Source organism: Momordica charantia (genome assembly GCF_013281855.1).
Source record: "Momordica charantia cultivar OHB3-1 chromosome 11 unlocalized genomic scaffold, Mcharantia_2.0 BLBB01000011.1, whole genome shotgun sequence".
In the NCBI taxonomy this organism is placed as follows: domain Eukaryota; kingdom Viridiplantae; phylum Streptophyta; class Magnoliopsida; order Cucurbitales; family Cucurbitaceae; genus Momordica; species Momordica charantia.
This window is the reverse complement of record NW_028275159.1, coordinates 13,713,621-13,726,519: the sequence shown is the minus strand read 5'-3', so window position 1 is coordinate 13,726,519 and position 12,899 is coordinate 13,713,621. Positions and strand designations below refer to the sequence as shown.

Genomic DNA, 12,899 nt, shown 5'->3' with positions numbered 1-12,899 from the left:
TATCTTCATTCTTTATAATTTGTTGGATGCGAATCCTGACCTGCCACGTGTCATGATCCAAAAGGTTAGTTAGATGAACACGCGGACGAAATATAGAAAGTGGCTCCAAAGTACTCAGGTCGGCAGACAGGGTAGGACCTAAAGCGCCGAGCCGACCTGAGACAAAGTCCGTAACAATGTCCCTTCCGTACCCGACAACACGCCGCGATTTTAGGGTGTGTCAGAACTCCTGTCGGGCCCAGTTTCTATAAATAGAAACCTTAGCCTTAAATTCAAGCTACGCAATCCTAAGTAGACTCGGCAAGTTAGCTCGGACTAGAACTAACTTGCTCGTCGGAGTGCTAACTTTGTTTTGCAGGTCTCAAGAGTGTTCAGGGAAGGTGTGGGATCGTTGGCCATAGTTCGTCCTGAACGTACCGATCTAAATTTTATCCGAGCTCATCAATTTCGGGCACAAACATCAGGCGCCGTCTGTGGGGACGACACATCTAGAAGTCAGCCTCACCTTTTGCAATCTGAGCCAATGGCCCAAACCCGCTCCCAGCAGTCACGATCTCAACTTTCGCCTATCTGCTCTCCGATGAGGGATGATGTCACTTCCCGAGCCCATCCTCGACTCACGTACTCTCAGGTGGCAGGAACTCCTGTCGTCAAACAACGACCCCAGGCGGGGGTGGTCAAGGAGAATGGAGGTCGCCGGCCACATCCGATCCAGTAGCAGTCAGGGACTTCCACCTCGCCTCAGATCAGTTCCCGCCACTGCAACCTCAGAGAAACGGGTTGGCGCCCCGTGCACCTCACCTTCGCGGTTGGGGAAACACAGGTGCACGTTCCGGGGTAAGTGCCGATGCGGGCGTGGACCCCGTCATGGTAGCCGACGTGATCGCCGAGCTCAGGGAAGTCAAGGCAAGGCTCGAGGCGGTCGAGAGAGGCAGCGAGGTGTCTGGCTCTTCCGTCTCCAAGGATCCCATTCGTGGAAAGGGACCGATGCATCCTACCCAAAGAACAGAGTATCAGTTCTGACCTCGCAGGGAGGCCCGAGCTAGAGCACCCTCGCGAAAGCCACAACGGGTGAGGACAGGCAGTGCCCTGGAAGCACAGGTTCGCGACCACCCTCAGCAGGACAATTGGGTCGAGGGCCGGCACCCGAGGATCTGACCAATTCCGACTCCCTTGGCATCTTTCGATAGCTCCAACGCCCATCAGGGCCGAGGTGACGAGACGCCGAGGCGATGAGTAGTGGCACCCGGAGATCGGGAGTATCTGGTTGACGATGAGGAGGAAAGTCCAGAGGTCGACGTTCAAGAGAGGTCCTCCCACGCTGACCATTCGTTCCGGTCTGAAGTGGACCTCCTCCGGGATCAGTTTCAGAGGGAGATAGAAGATCTCAAGCGACAGTGCAGGCCTGTAGATCCGCATCGCGTGGCCGAGCAAGAGAAACCGCCTTTCTCCCAAGCGATCCTGGACGCACCTATCCCACTGAGGTTCAAGGCTCCGGTCATGAGTTCTTACGATGGGTCTGGAGATCCGATCTCCTACGTGGAGGTGTTCGAAGGGAAGATGGATTTCCTGGCCGCAAGCGACGCTATGAAGTGCCGAGCATTTCAAATAGCCTTGGAAGGCTCGGCAAGATTGTGGTACCGACAGTTGAAGCCCCGGTCCATCGACAGTTACCGACAGCTGAGGAGGCTGTTCATCAACCAGTTCTCAGCTCGGTAGTTGTTGAAGTTGCCGCCCTCTCACCTCGGAACAGTAAAGCAATGGGACAACGAGTCCCTGACGGAGTACATCGCTCGGTTCATGGACGAGCATGTCAAAGTGGTAAGTTGCACCGATGACATCGCCATGATGTACTTCACCACAGGCTTGAACGACAGGAACCTGACGATAGAGTTCAGAAGCCGACCGCCGACCTCCCTGACTGGATGTTTATGCTGAACGCACGCACTAAGCGTGGTAACAATTATATAGATGCAAGCGCACACCTGTCAGAGTAATATAAAATGGATGGAGTATCCAAGTATCGATCCTCAAGGACTTCTAAATAATTTCCAAACTCTGAAGTTTTAAAGAATAGTGAATGTTGAAATGAGTGATTCTTGTAAAATGGGAAGTGGTCACAAATAATGGTTTTGGATTTGGGATTTGGATTTATAATAATAAAACCTAGCCCGATTTACTTCAAGTTAGCCAACAAAGAATCAAGGACATGCTAAGGATAATATGCATTTTACTTTAGAAACTAACGACTACGCTTCTCACTTTACTTATGTCTAAGCAAGTTCAAAGTCCTAAGACATTCCCTAATATGTCTATTATGAGATATATCTTAGTTTTAGGATGGAAATAGTCGCAACCTCGGGTTAAGGTCCTATGTCTAGGCTACTTAAGCGGAACCCTTATGTCTAAGGCGCTCCTCTGCTCGGTTTAACCACTCAACAATGCAAATAAGCAACCTTTTCAGTATTGACTTGTTAAGACTTACAGTGGCCTTCTCTAAATCCTAACTTTTTGGGAAAACATGTTGAGCAATGAATGGAAAGAAAAAACACTACTTCTTAGCAACCCTTTTTAGACATAAAAGGCTAACAATCCATAACCGGGCTAGAGACGGGAATTTAGAAAGACATATTGAAGGAAATACAACAAGTAAAATGGTTGAATGTGGAATGCATGTGTGAAAAACAAAAGTTAACTAACGGAGAGTTTTTATCGGGATTGAGAGCTTCGCCCTTCTCTTTCAAGCAAGGGAGAGTGTCACGTGCTCTTTCCTCCAAAAACACAACTCTCTTAACTAAAAATAAAGTAAAGGCAAAGAGAAGATAAGCAAAGTGCTAGATTTTTATATATTTGAATAAGTAGAAAATAACTAAGTACAAATGGAAACAAAACAAAGCTCAATAAAAGAATGTAAAGTACTCGGGATTTAAAAACCAAAAGCAACTAATGAAAGCAACTCAAAAGTACTTAGAAAGCAACAAAGAAACACTAAAAATGATCAAGAGAAGGAAGCAAGGCTTGATGAATTTGGTGGAGAAGTTGCTGGAATTTATAGCTGTGCAGAATTGGTTAGGTAGGTCCTAAAACGATGGTGAATCACCCATTTCCAACTCTTTTGACTGACCAAATCGTGCTCAAACTGATAGTGGAACACTTCTTCTACACGTATGCATCGGTTGGAACCACCAAAACGCATTGGAAGACGCGTTTCATTAAGGGCAAAGTTGGAAGAAAAACTGTTTTCTGCAGGCTTCCCAGGCGCCTGGCGCCTCCTGAGGTGTTTTTTCGTCTTTTCGCTTCTTTTGATTAATTTGCACTCCCAAATGGTCCTAAAATGTCATAAATACAACATAAGCCATCCACAAACCATAATATATGAATTTTGCATGAATTGGAACTCAAACGACCGAGAAAAATCCGAAACAAAGCTGAAACATTGTAAAAACAGCATCTAAAACCTTCTTTTTACGCATGTAAACAAGCGTAATCACACCCCCAAACTTAACTTTTTGCTTGTCCTCAAGCAAAACTTAGCAACTTTAATCAGCTTTCTAACACATGGACAAGGAAAAGCAAAAGCAACCGAGATGTTCAATCATAAATTGTCTCAAGGAAAAGATGTCAAAGCCTACCATTCTATTGCCTTTGTAAACTTAGTCACTATAAAACAAGTTTGAAATGATAAAAACTTTTTCTTTCAAAATCTTTTTTTTCTCTTTCAAAAACAGAAAACGTTTTCAAATACCCGTAAGGAATCTGCACACTCCCTCCTTACACTAAGACTTTTACATCTGAAAGACCGGCTACTAGCCCCTGAGGTTTCCACACACTAACATCGGTTTCAACCACAGCTACTCGTAGAAAGACTTTGAAACTAACAGCTAGGTCATAAAACGACGACAATGAGAAACACGAAGTCACTTATCACCATCCTTACTGCTATTTTCAAAGTCAACACCCAACCTAAAACTAAATGGGTGTCTACAGTAGGACTCGGGAATCATAAATACATTTTCTTTAATTCTCAATGTTTTTACCGCTCTTTTCTTTCTAACACAAGTCTTTTCCCCACTCTTATTTTCTCTCAACAAGACTCTTTTTACTCTTTTGCAACTTTTTTCTTTCTTTCTTTCGTTTTTATATATTTTTTTTTTTTAGCTAAGTGCTTTTTCAACATTTTCTTTCTTTCCAACTGACTCTTTTTCAAAAGAAAATAGCATGATTTTTTAAATATAAATAACACCTTATCTTTTTGAAACAACGACTGACACAACGACTGTCCCCCCCAAACTTAAGAGAGACAGTGTCCTCACTAGGAAAAGACTTTTGCATCGGATGAAAAAGGCTTAACAGTAAAAAGGACAAGGACTTCCTATATAGGGGCAAAGAAAAAGCTTAAAGTCTGTAAAGATCAAAAAGACATAAAAGAAAATGAGTTTATCACATAAACAAAGGAAATAGCTCAAAGCTTAGTCAGGCAAAAACTTGACTGGGATGTTTATGCTGAACGCACGCGCTAAGCGTGGTAACAATTATATAGATGCAAGCGCACACCTGTCAGAGTAATATAAAATGGACGGAGTATCCAAGTATCGATCCTCAAGGACTTCTAAATAATTTCCAAACTCTAAAGTTTTAAAGAATAGTGAATGTTGGAATGAGTGATTCTTGTAAAATGGGAAGCGGTCACAAATAATGGTTTGGATTTGGGATTTGGACTTATAATAATAAAACCTAGCCCGAATTACTTCAAGTTAGCCAACAAAGAATCAAGGACATGCTAAGGACAATATGCATTTTACTTTAGAAACTAACGACTACGCTTCTCACTTTACTTATGTCTAAGCAAGTTCAAAGTCCTAAGACATTCCCTAATATGTCTATTATGAGATATATCTTAGTTTTAGGATGGAAATAGTCGCAACCTCGGGTTAAGGTCCTATGTCTAGGCTACTTAAGCGGAACCCTTATGTCTAAGGCGCTCCTCTCCTCGGTTTAACCACTCAACAATGCAAATAAGCAACCTTTTCAGTATTGACTTGTTAAGACTTACAGTGGCCTTCTCTAAATCCTAACTTTTTGGGGAAACATGTTGAGCAATGAATGGAAAGCAAAAACACTACTTCTTAGCAACCCTTTTTAGACATAAAAGGCTAACTATCCATAACCGGGCTAGAGACGGGAATTTAGAAAGACATATTGAAGAAAATACAGCAAGTAAAATGGTTGAATGTGGAATGCATGTGTGAAAAACAAAAGTTAACTAACGGAGAGTTTTTATCGGGATTGAGAGCTTCACCCTTCTCTTTCAAGCAAGAGAGAGTGTCACGTGCTCTTTCCTCCAAAAACACAACTCTCTTAACTAAAAATAAAGTAAAGACAAAGAGAAGATAAGCAAAGTGCTAGATTTTTATATATTTGAATAAGTAGAAAATAACTAAGTACAAATGGAAACAAAACAAAGCTCAATAAAAGAATGTAAAGTGCTCGGGATTTAAAAACCAAAAGCAACTAATGAAAGCAACTCAAAAGTACTTAGAAAGCAACAAAGAAACACTAAAAATGATCAAGAGAAGGAAGCAAGGCTTGATGAATTTGGTGGAGAAGTTGCTGGAATTTATAGCTGTGCAGAATTGGTTAGGTAGGTCCTAAAACGATGGTGAATCACCCATTTCCAACTCTTTTGACTGACCAAATCGTGCTCAAACTGATAGTGGAACACTTCTTCTACACGTATGCATCGGTTGGAACCACCAAAACGCATTGGAAGACGCGTTTCATTAAGGGCAAAGTTGGAAGAAAACCTGTTTTTCTGCAGGCTTCCCAGGCGCCTGGCGCCTCCCATGTAAGTTTTTCCGTCTTTTTGCTTCTTTTGATTAATTTGCACTCCCAAATGGTCCTAAAATGTCATAAATACAATATAAGCCAACCACAAACCATAATATATGAATTTTGCATGAATTGGAACTCAAACGATCGAGAAAAATCCGAAACAAAGCTGAAACATTGTAAAAACAGCATCTAAAACCTTCTTTTTACGCATGTAAACAAGCGTAATCACACCCCCAAACTTAACTTTTTGCTTGTCCTCAAGCAAAACTTAGCAACTTTAATCAGCTTTCTAACACATGGACAAGGAAAAGCAAAAGCAACCGAGATGTTCAATCATAAATTGTCTCAAGGAAAAGATGTCAGAGCCTACCATTCTATTGCCTTTGTAAACTTAGTCACTATAAACCAAGTTTGAAATGATAAAAACTTTTTCTTTCAAAATCTTTTGTCTCTTTCAAAAACAGAAAACGTTTTCAAATACCCCTAAGGAATCTGCACACTCCCTCCTTACACTAAGACTTTTACATCTGACAGACCGGCTACTAGCCCCTGAGGTTTCCACACACTAACATCGGTTTCAACCACAGCTACTCGTAGAAAGACTTTGAACTAACAGCTAGGTCATAAAACGACGACAATGAGAAACACGAAGTCACTGATCACCATCTTTACTGCTATTTTCAAAGTCAACACCCAACCTAAAACTAAATGGGTGTCTACAGTAGGACTCGGGAATCATAAATACATTTTCTTTAACTCTCATTGTTTTTACCACTCTTTTCTTTCTAACACAAGTCTTTTCCCCACTCTTATTTTCTCTCAACAAGACTCTTTTTACTCTTTTGCAACTTTTTTCTTTCTTTCTTTCGTTTTTATTTTTTTTAGCTAAGTGCTTTTTCAACATTTTCTTTCTTTCCAACTGACTCTTTTTCAAAAGAAAATAGCATGATTTTTTAAATATAAATAACACCTTATCTTTCTGAAACAACGACTGACACAACGACTGTCCCCCCCAAACTTAAGAGAGACAGTGTCCTCACTGGGAAAAGACTTTTGCATCGGATGAAAAAGGCTTAACAGTAAAAAGGACAAGGACTTCCTATATAGGGGCAAAGAAAAAGCTTAAAGTCTGTAAATATCAAAAAGACATAAAAGAAAATGAGTTTATCACATAAACAAAGGAAATAGCTCAAAGCTTAGTCAGGCATAGAACATAAAACTCAACAATCTCTTATAATCATCATCGACATGAAATCACATGCACAGCACAGATGCTTTAAAATAGGCATGTGAAAAGCTAAACTAAGGTTAAGTGAAGGCATACTTTAAGTGATCAGAAGATAAACGATACTAATTTATTCATGCTTCAACTGAGCTCGAAACATAATCAATACAAAAAAAACATGCGTAGTAATGCTAGAATATGCAACTACGTCATTAACCAAAAGAATAAAACACAAAAAATAGCAAAGAAGGAACCTCCCCTTCATGAAGTCGGAGGTTGTGGACTAGGATCAGTGTCAATACTGGGAGATGGATGACCAAGGATAGCAACTAGCGCTGGAGGCCATGAAGGTAAAACCGCAAAATCCAATGAAGTCCGTAAGTTGTAGATATGTTGCACGACTTCTCGAACCTGAGAGTTTTCGAAATGCTGGAAAAACAGGGCAGGCGCCAGGCGCCTGCGTAATTCTTTTTTTTTTTTTCAACATTTTTTTTTCTTTCTTTTTTTGTTTCTTTTTTTTTTTCAACGTTTTCAAAAACATTCTCTTAATAAGAAAAACTTTATAATGAAACAAAGAGAAAATACAAGATACAAAGACTTCCTTCCTTTACTTTTGTTCTTTCAAAAACGGATAAGAAGGAAAAACATTTTTCGCAAACATTTATTGACCTGAAAGTTGAATAGAGGTTTTTCCTCTATCCACTGGTTCTCCAAAATACGGCTTAAGTCTCTGCCCATTTACTTTAAAAACATTTCCTTTAGAGTCAACTAGATCCACTGCCCCATATGGGTAGACTTTAAAAATTTGAAAGGGACCAGACCATCTAGACTTAAGTTTTCCAGGGAAAAGTTTCAACCTAGAGTTGAATAACAGAACCAGATCACCTTCTTGAAGATTGTTCGGCCGAAGACGCCTATCATGCCACTGTTTAGTTTTTTCCTTAAACAACTTAGCATTCTCATAAGAAAAGTGACTGTGTTCTTCTAATTCCAACAATTGTAACTTCCTCGCTTCACCTGAAGCCAACAAATCAAAATTTAATTTCTTAGTAGCCCAAAATGCTTTATATTCTAGCTCAAGAGGCAAATGACATGCTTTTCCAAAAACTAGCCTATAGGGGGACATGCCGAGGGGAGTCTTAAATGCTGTCCTATATGCCCAAAGTGAATCATCAAGCTTAAAAGACCAATCCCTACGGTTAAGATTTACAGTTTTTTCTAAAATGTTTTTTATCTCCCTATTAGATATTTCGGCTAACCCATTCGACTGAGGATGATATGCTGTTGCAACCCTATGACGCACATTGTATTTAGTCAGCAACTTTTGCATAGACCTATTCACAAAATGAGCCCCCCCATCGCTTATCAGACAACGCGGGGTTCCATAACGCGTAAAAATGTGCTTTTGCAGAAAACGAATGACAACTTTGGAATCATTGGTAGCAGTTGCAATGGCTTCTATCCATTTCGAAACATAATCTACTGCTAACAATATATAAAGCTTACCATTAGAAGATGGAAATGGACCCATAAAATCTATACCCCACACATCAAATATTTCAATCTCCAGGATCGGGGTTTGAGGCATTTCGTGGCGTTTAGATATATTACCTGTCCGTTGGCATTTGTCACAAACCTGGGCAAACTTATGTGCATCTTTGAACAGAGTGGGCCAAAAGAACCCACTTTGCAAAACTTTGGCTGCGGTTTTGTGTCCTGCAAAATGTCCTCCATATGGAGACATATGACAAGCGTCTAATATCGCCTCGTGCTCTTCTTCTGCGACACACCTGCGTAAGATATTGTCAGGTCCTAGCTTATATAAAAAAGGCTCATCCCAACGATAACATCGAACTTCATTTAGAAATTTCTTTACCTGTTGCTTGTTGAACTCATAAGGAACTATTCGACTTACCAAATAATTTGCTATATCGGCATACCACGGAACTGAATCAACTCGCAAGAGTTGCTCGTCAATGAACTGTTCACGTATAACAGTTCCATCGTCACAGAGCGGGGATTCCAATCTAGACAGGTGATCAGCAACTTGGTTTTCAGTACCCTTCCTGTCCCTAACTTCAATATCAAACTCTTGAAGTAACAAAATCCACCGTATCAAACGTGGTTTAGCATCTTTTTTAGCAAATAAATATTTTAAAGCAGAATGGTCAGTAAAAACAATGACTTTTGTGCCTATCAAGTAAGACCTAAACTTATCAAAGGCGAACACAACTGCTAACAGTTCCTTTTCAGTAGTAGTGTAATTGAGTTGTGCACCGGTCAGAGTCTTACTAGCATAATACACAGGATGCAAGATCTTGTTTTTACGTTGTCCTAACATAGCTCCTATTGCATAATCACTAGCATCACACATGAGCTCAAAAGGTAAATCCCAATTAGGTTCGATAATTATAGGAGCTGAACTTAGAGCAACTTTCAACATTTCAAATGATTTTAAACAGTCATCATCAAAAACAAATGGTCTATCATGTTCTAACAATTGACACAAGGGTTTAGAAATTTTAGCAAAGTCTTTTATAAAGCGGCGGTAAAATCCCCCATGCCCTAAAAAACTTCTAATCCCTTTGACATTTGTAGGAGGAGGTAGCTTTGAAATGATGTCTATCTTAGCGTGGTCTACCTCTATTCCTTGCTTGGAAATTTTGTGACCCAAAACAATACCCTCTTGTACCATGAAATGACACTTCTCCCAATTTAGGACTAGGTTTGTTTGTTCACATCTCTCCAATACTCTCTCCAAATTAACTAAACATGCGTCAAAAGAATTTCCAAAAACAGAAAAGTCATCCATAAAAACTTCTAGAATATTTTCTACCATGTCAGAGAAAATGGCCATCATACACCTCTGAAAAGTCGCGGGTGCATTGCATAGTCCAAAGGGCATTCGCCTAAAAGCGAACGTACCATACGGACACGTAAATGTTGTCTTCTCCTGGTCTTCTGGAGCAATAGTAATTTGATTATAACCCGAATATCCATCTAAAAAACAATAGAAATCCTTACCTGCCAGACGGTCGAGCATCTGGTCAATAAACGGGAGAGGAAAATGGTCTTTCTTTGTTACCTTGTTGAGTTTGCGATAGTCAATGCAAACTCTCCACCCGCTCACAGTTCGGGTTGAGATGAGCTCATTCTCCTCGTTGGCCACCACGGTAATACCCCCTTTCTTTGGTACACACTGTACTGGGCTTACCCAGCTGCTGTCAGATATTGGGTATATAACACCGGCGTCAAGCCATTTAAGAATTTCTTTCCTTACAACCTCTTTCATCTTCGGGTTCAACCGCCTTTGACTCTCAATAGAGTTCTTAGCATCTTCTTCCAATAGAATTTTGTGCATGCAAAAGGCCGGGCTTATCCCTCGGATATCTGCTATCGTCCATCCAATGGCCTTTTTGTGCTTCTCCAAAATCTGCAATAAAGAATATTCATTAATAGGTGATAAATTGGAAGCTATAATAACTGGTAAAGTGTCGTTATCCCCTAGATACGCATATTTCAAATGCGACGGCAATGGCTTCTGCTCCAACGTGGGTGGTTCCACTATGGACGGAAGTAACGACTTGCATTCTTCTTTTTGTATTTTTTCAATAGGATTAGCCACATCTTCTGGTCCTTCTGCTATCTTATCAAGCTCTTCTTCAATCTCTGTAACTAATAAGTCATAAAACTCATCAAACATAACAGGATTCAAGCTATTTATAGCAGAGCACTCTTCAAAGTCTCCTGGTAATTTCATGGCGTCTAGAACGTTAAATTTAACTTCTTCATTATTTACCCTCATTGTAATTTCTCCCTTCCTCACATTAAAAACTGTATCCCCAGTGGCTAGAAATGGTCTTCCCAAAATAATGGGAACGTCTAAGTCTGCCTCGCAATCTAGAATGATAAAGTCCGCAGGGAAAATGAATTTGTCCACCTGGACTAAAACATCTTCTATCTTTCCCTCAGGTCTTATGATAGATCTATCTGCTAGTTGGAGGGTAACCGTAGTAGGTCTAGCTTCTCCTATGCCTAAAGATTTGAAAACTGATAATGGCATAAGATTAATGCTAGCGCCTAGATCACATAATGCCCTACCTAAGTTTTTTCCTCCTATGGAACATGGAATGGTAAAACTGCCAGGATCATTACATTTCATGGGTAGCGGGCTGCCTACAGCTTCACTACTGCATTTTGTCATGGCTACCAGTTCATGCTCTCCTATTTTTTTCTTCCTAGAAACTATATTTTTCAAAAACTTAGCATAATTTGGCATCTGTTCTAGAGCATCTACTAATGGTATATTTATATGCAGTTGTTTTAAAATATCTAAAAATTTTCTAAACTGGGAATCATTATTTTTCTTTACTAATCTTTGTGGAAACGGGGGAGTAGGGGTAAAAGAAGGCTGTACCTGTGGAGGAACACTCGGGGTGTCCTCATTACCTTTTCTAATATTTTCTTTTTCTGGTGTTGTTGGATTTTCTGGTATCTTTACAATTGGTTCAGTGGACGGAATCTGTACATCTGTTGTTGGCATTGTTGGTCCATCATATGCCAGTCCACTCCTGAGGGTGACAGCTTTGCACTGTTCTTTCCTTTCTCGTTTTGGTAATTCAGTATGGCCTGGAAAAGAACCTTGTGGTCTATTCTTCAATTCATTGGCGAGCTGTCCCAATTGGGTCTCGAAATTCCTCATTGATGCCGCTTGGGATTGTATCACTGCGTCGGTTCGGGCCATGTACTCCTTCATCATATTCTCAAGATTTGAGTTGTTATTTTGAACTGGTGGAGTCTGTGTTCTCTGATTGTACTGCTGTTGCGGTAGTGGGATGTATTGCTGTGTAGGTGGAACATAGGGCTGCTTGTTCTGTTGGCTCTGCCCTTGATTAAAACCGCTCGAACCTCCTTGTCCTCCCCATGAGAAATTAGGGTGGTGCCTCCAACCTGGGTTGTAGGTGTTCGAATATGGGTTAAAGTTCCTATTGTTCCCATGTCCTTCATAAAAAACGGAAGCAGGGTTATGTGGACAATTATCATAGATATGGTTTTCACTGCAAAATGAACAAATGAGATCGTTGACTTGGCAAACAGGGGCAGGAGTGCAATAATCCGACTGCACAGGTTGTATCGGCGTGGCTAATGGATTTTTTATTCCCAATGCCATCTCTTTCAGCCTCTGGTTCATTGTAACCATCTCTTTTTGCATCGAGGTCGCAATGTCCAGAGCCAAAACTCCAGCTGGATCTTGCTTCTTTGGTGCTGCCCTAGATCTTTGCGAACACCATAGTTCGTTGTGTGAAGCTAAGTCATTTAGGATGTCAACTATCTCGTTGAATGTCTTCTTTGTAAAGGCTCCGTTGGCAGCATTGTTTAGCATCATCTTAGTAGGATGATCTAAACCTCTAAAGAAATGTTCTATCTGGATGCATGCCGGCAAGCCATGGTTCGGAAATTTCCTGATTAGTTCTTTAAATCTCTCCCACGCCTCGTGAACAGGTTCACGATCATACTGTCTAAAGGAGATGATCTCCTCTCTGATATCAGCGTGGCGAGTAGGTGGGAAGAATTTTGTTAAGAACTTCTCCACTAACGACCCCCATGTGGTGATGGATCCCGGTGGAAATGCATTGAGCCATGCTCTAGCTTGGTCCTTCAAAGAAAATGGAAAAAGTGTTAGTCTCAGAGCATCGTCTGTTATACCAGGTAATCGAAATGCATTTGCAATTTGAATGAATGATTTCAGATGATCATGTGGATCCTCATGTTCCTGCCCTCCAAAATGTCCAATTGTCTGCAACATTTGGAACATCATTGGTTTAAGCTCAAAGTTTGCGTG

At 40.7% G+C, this 12,899-nt stretch overlaps 1 non-coding gene across 1 annotated transcript; it reads left to right on the top strand.

The window, feature by feature from the left end:
* Window positions 1-12,498: 12,498 nt before the first annotated feature.
* On the top strand, window positions 12,499-12,605 carry LOC148208137 (small nucleolar RNA R71). The gene has a single exon (XR_015789148.1). It is a non-coding gene; the product is annotated as a small nucleolar RNA R71 (small nucleolar RNA).
* The last annotated feature ends 294 nt before the right edge of the window (window positions 12,606-12,899 follow it).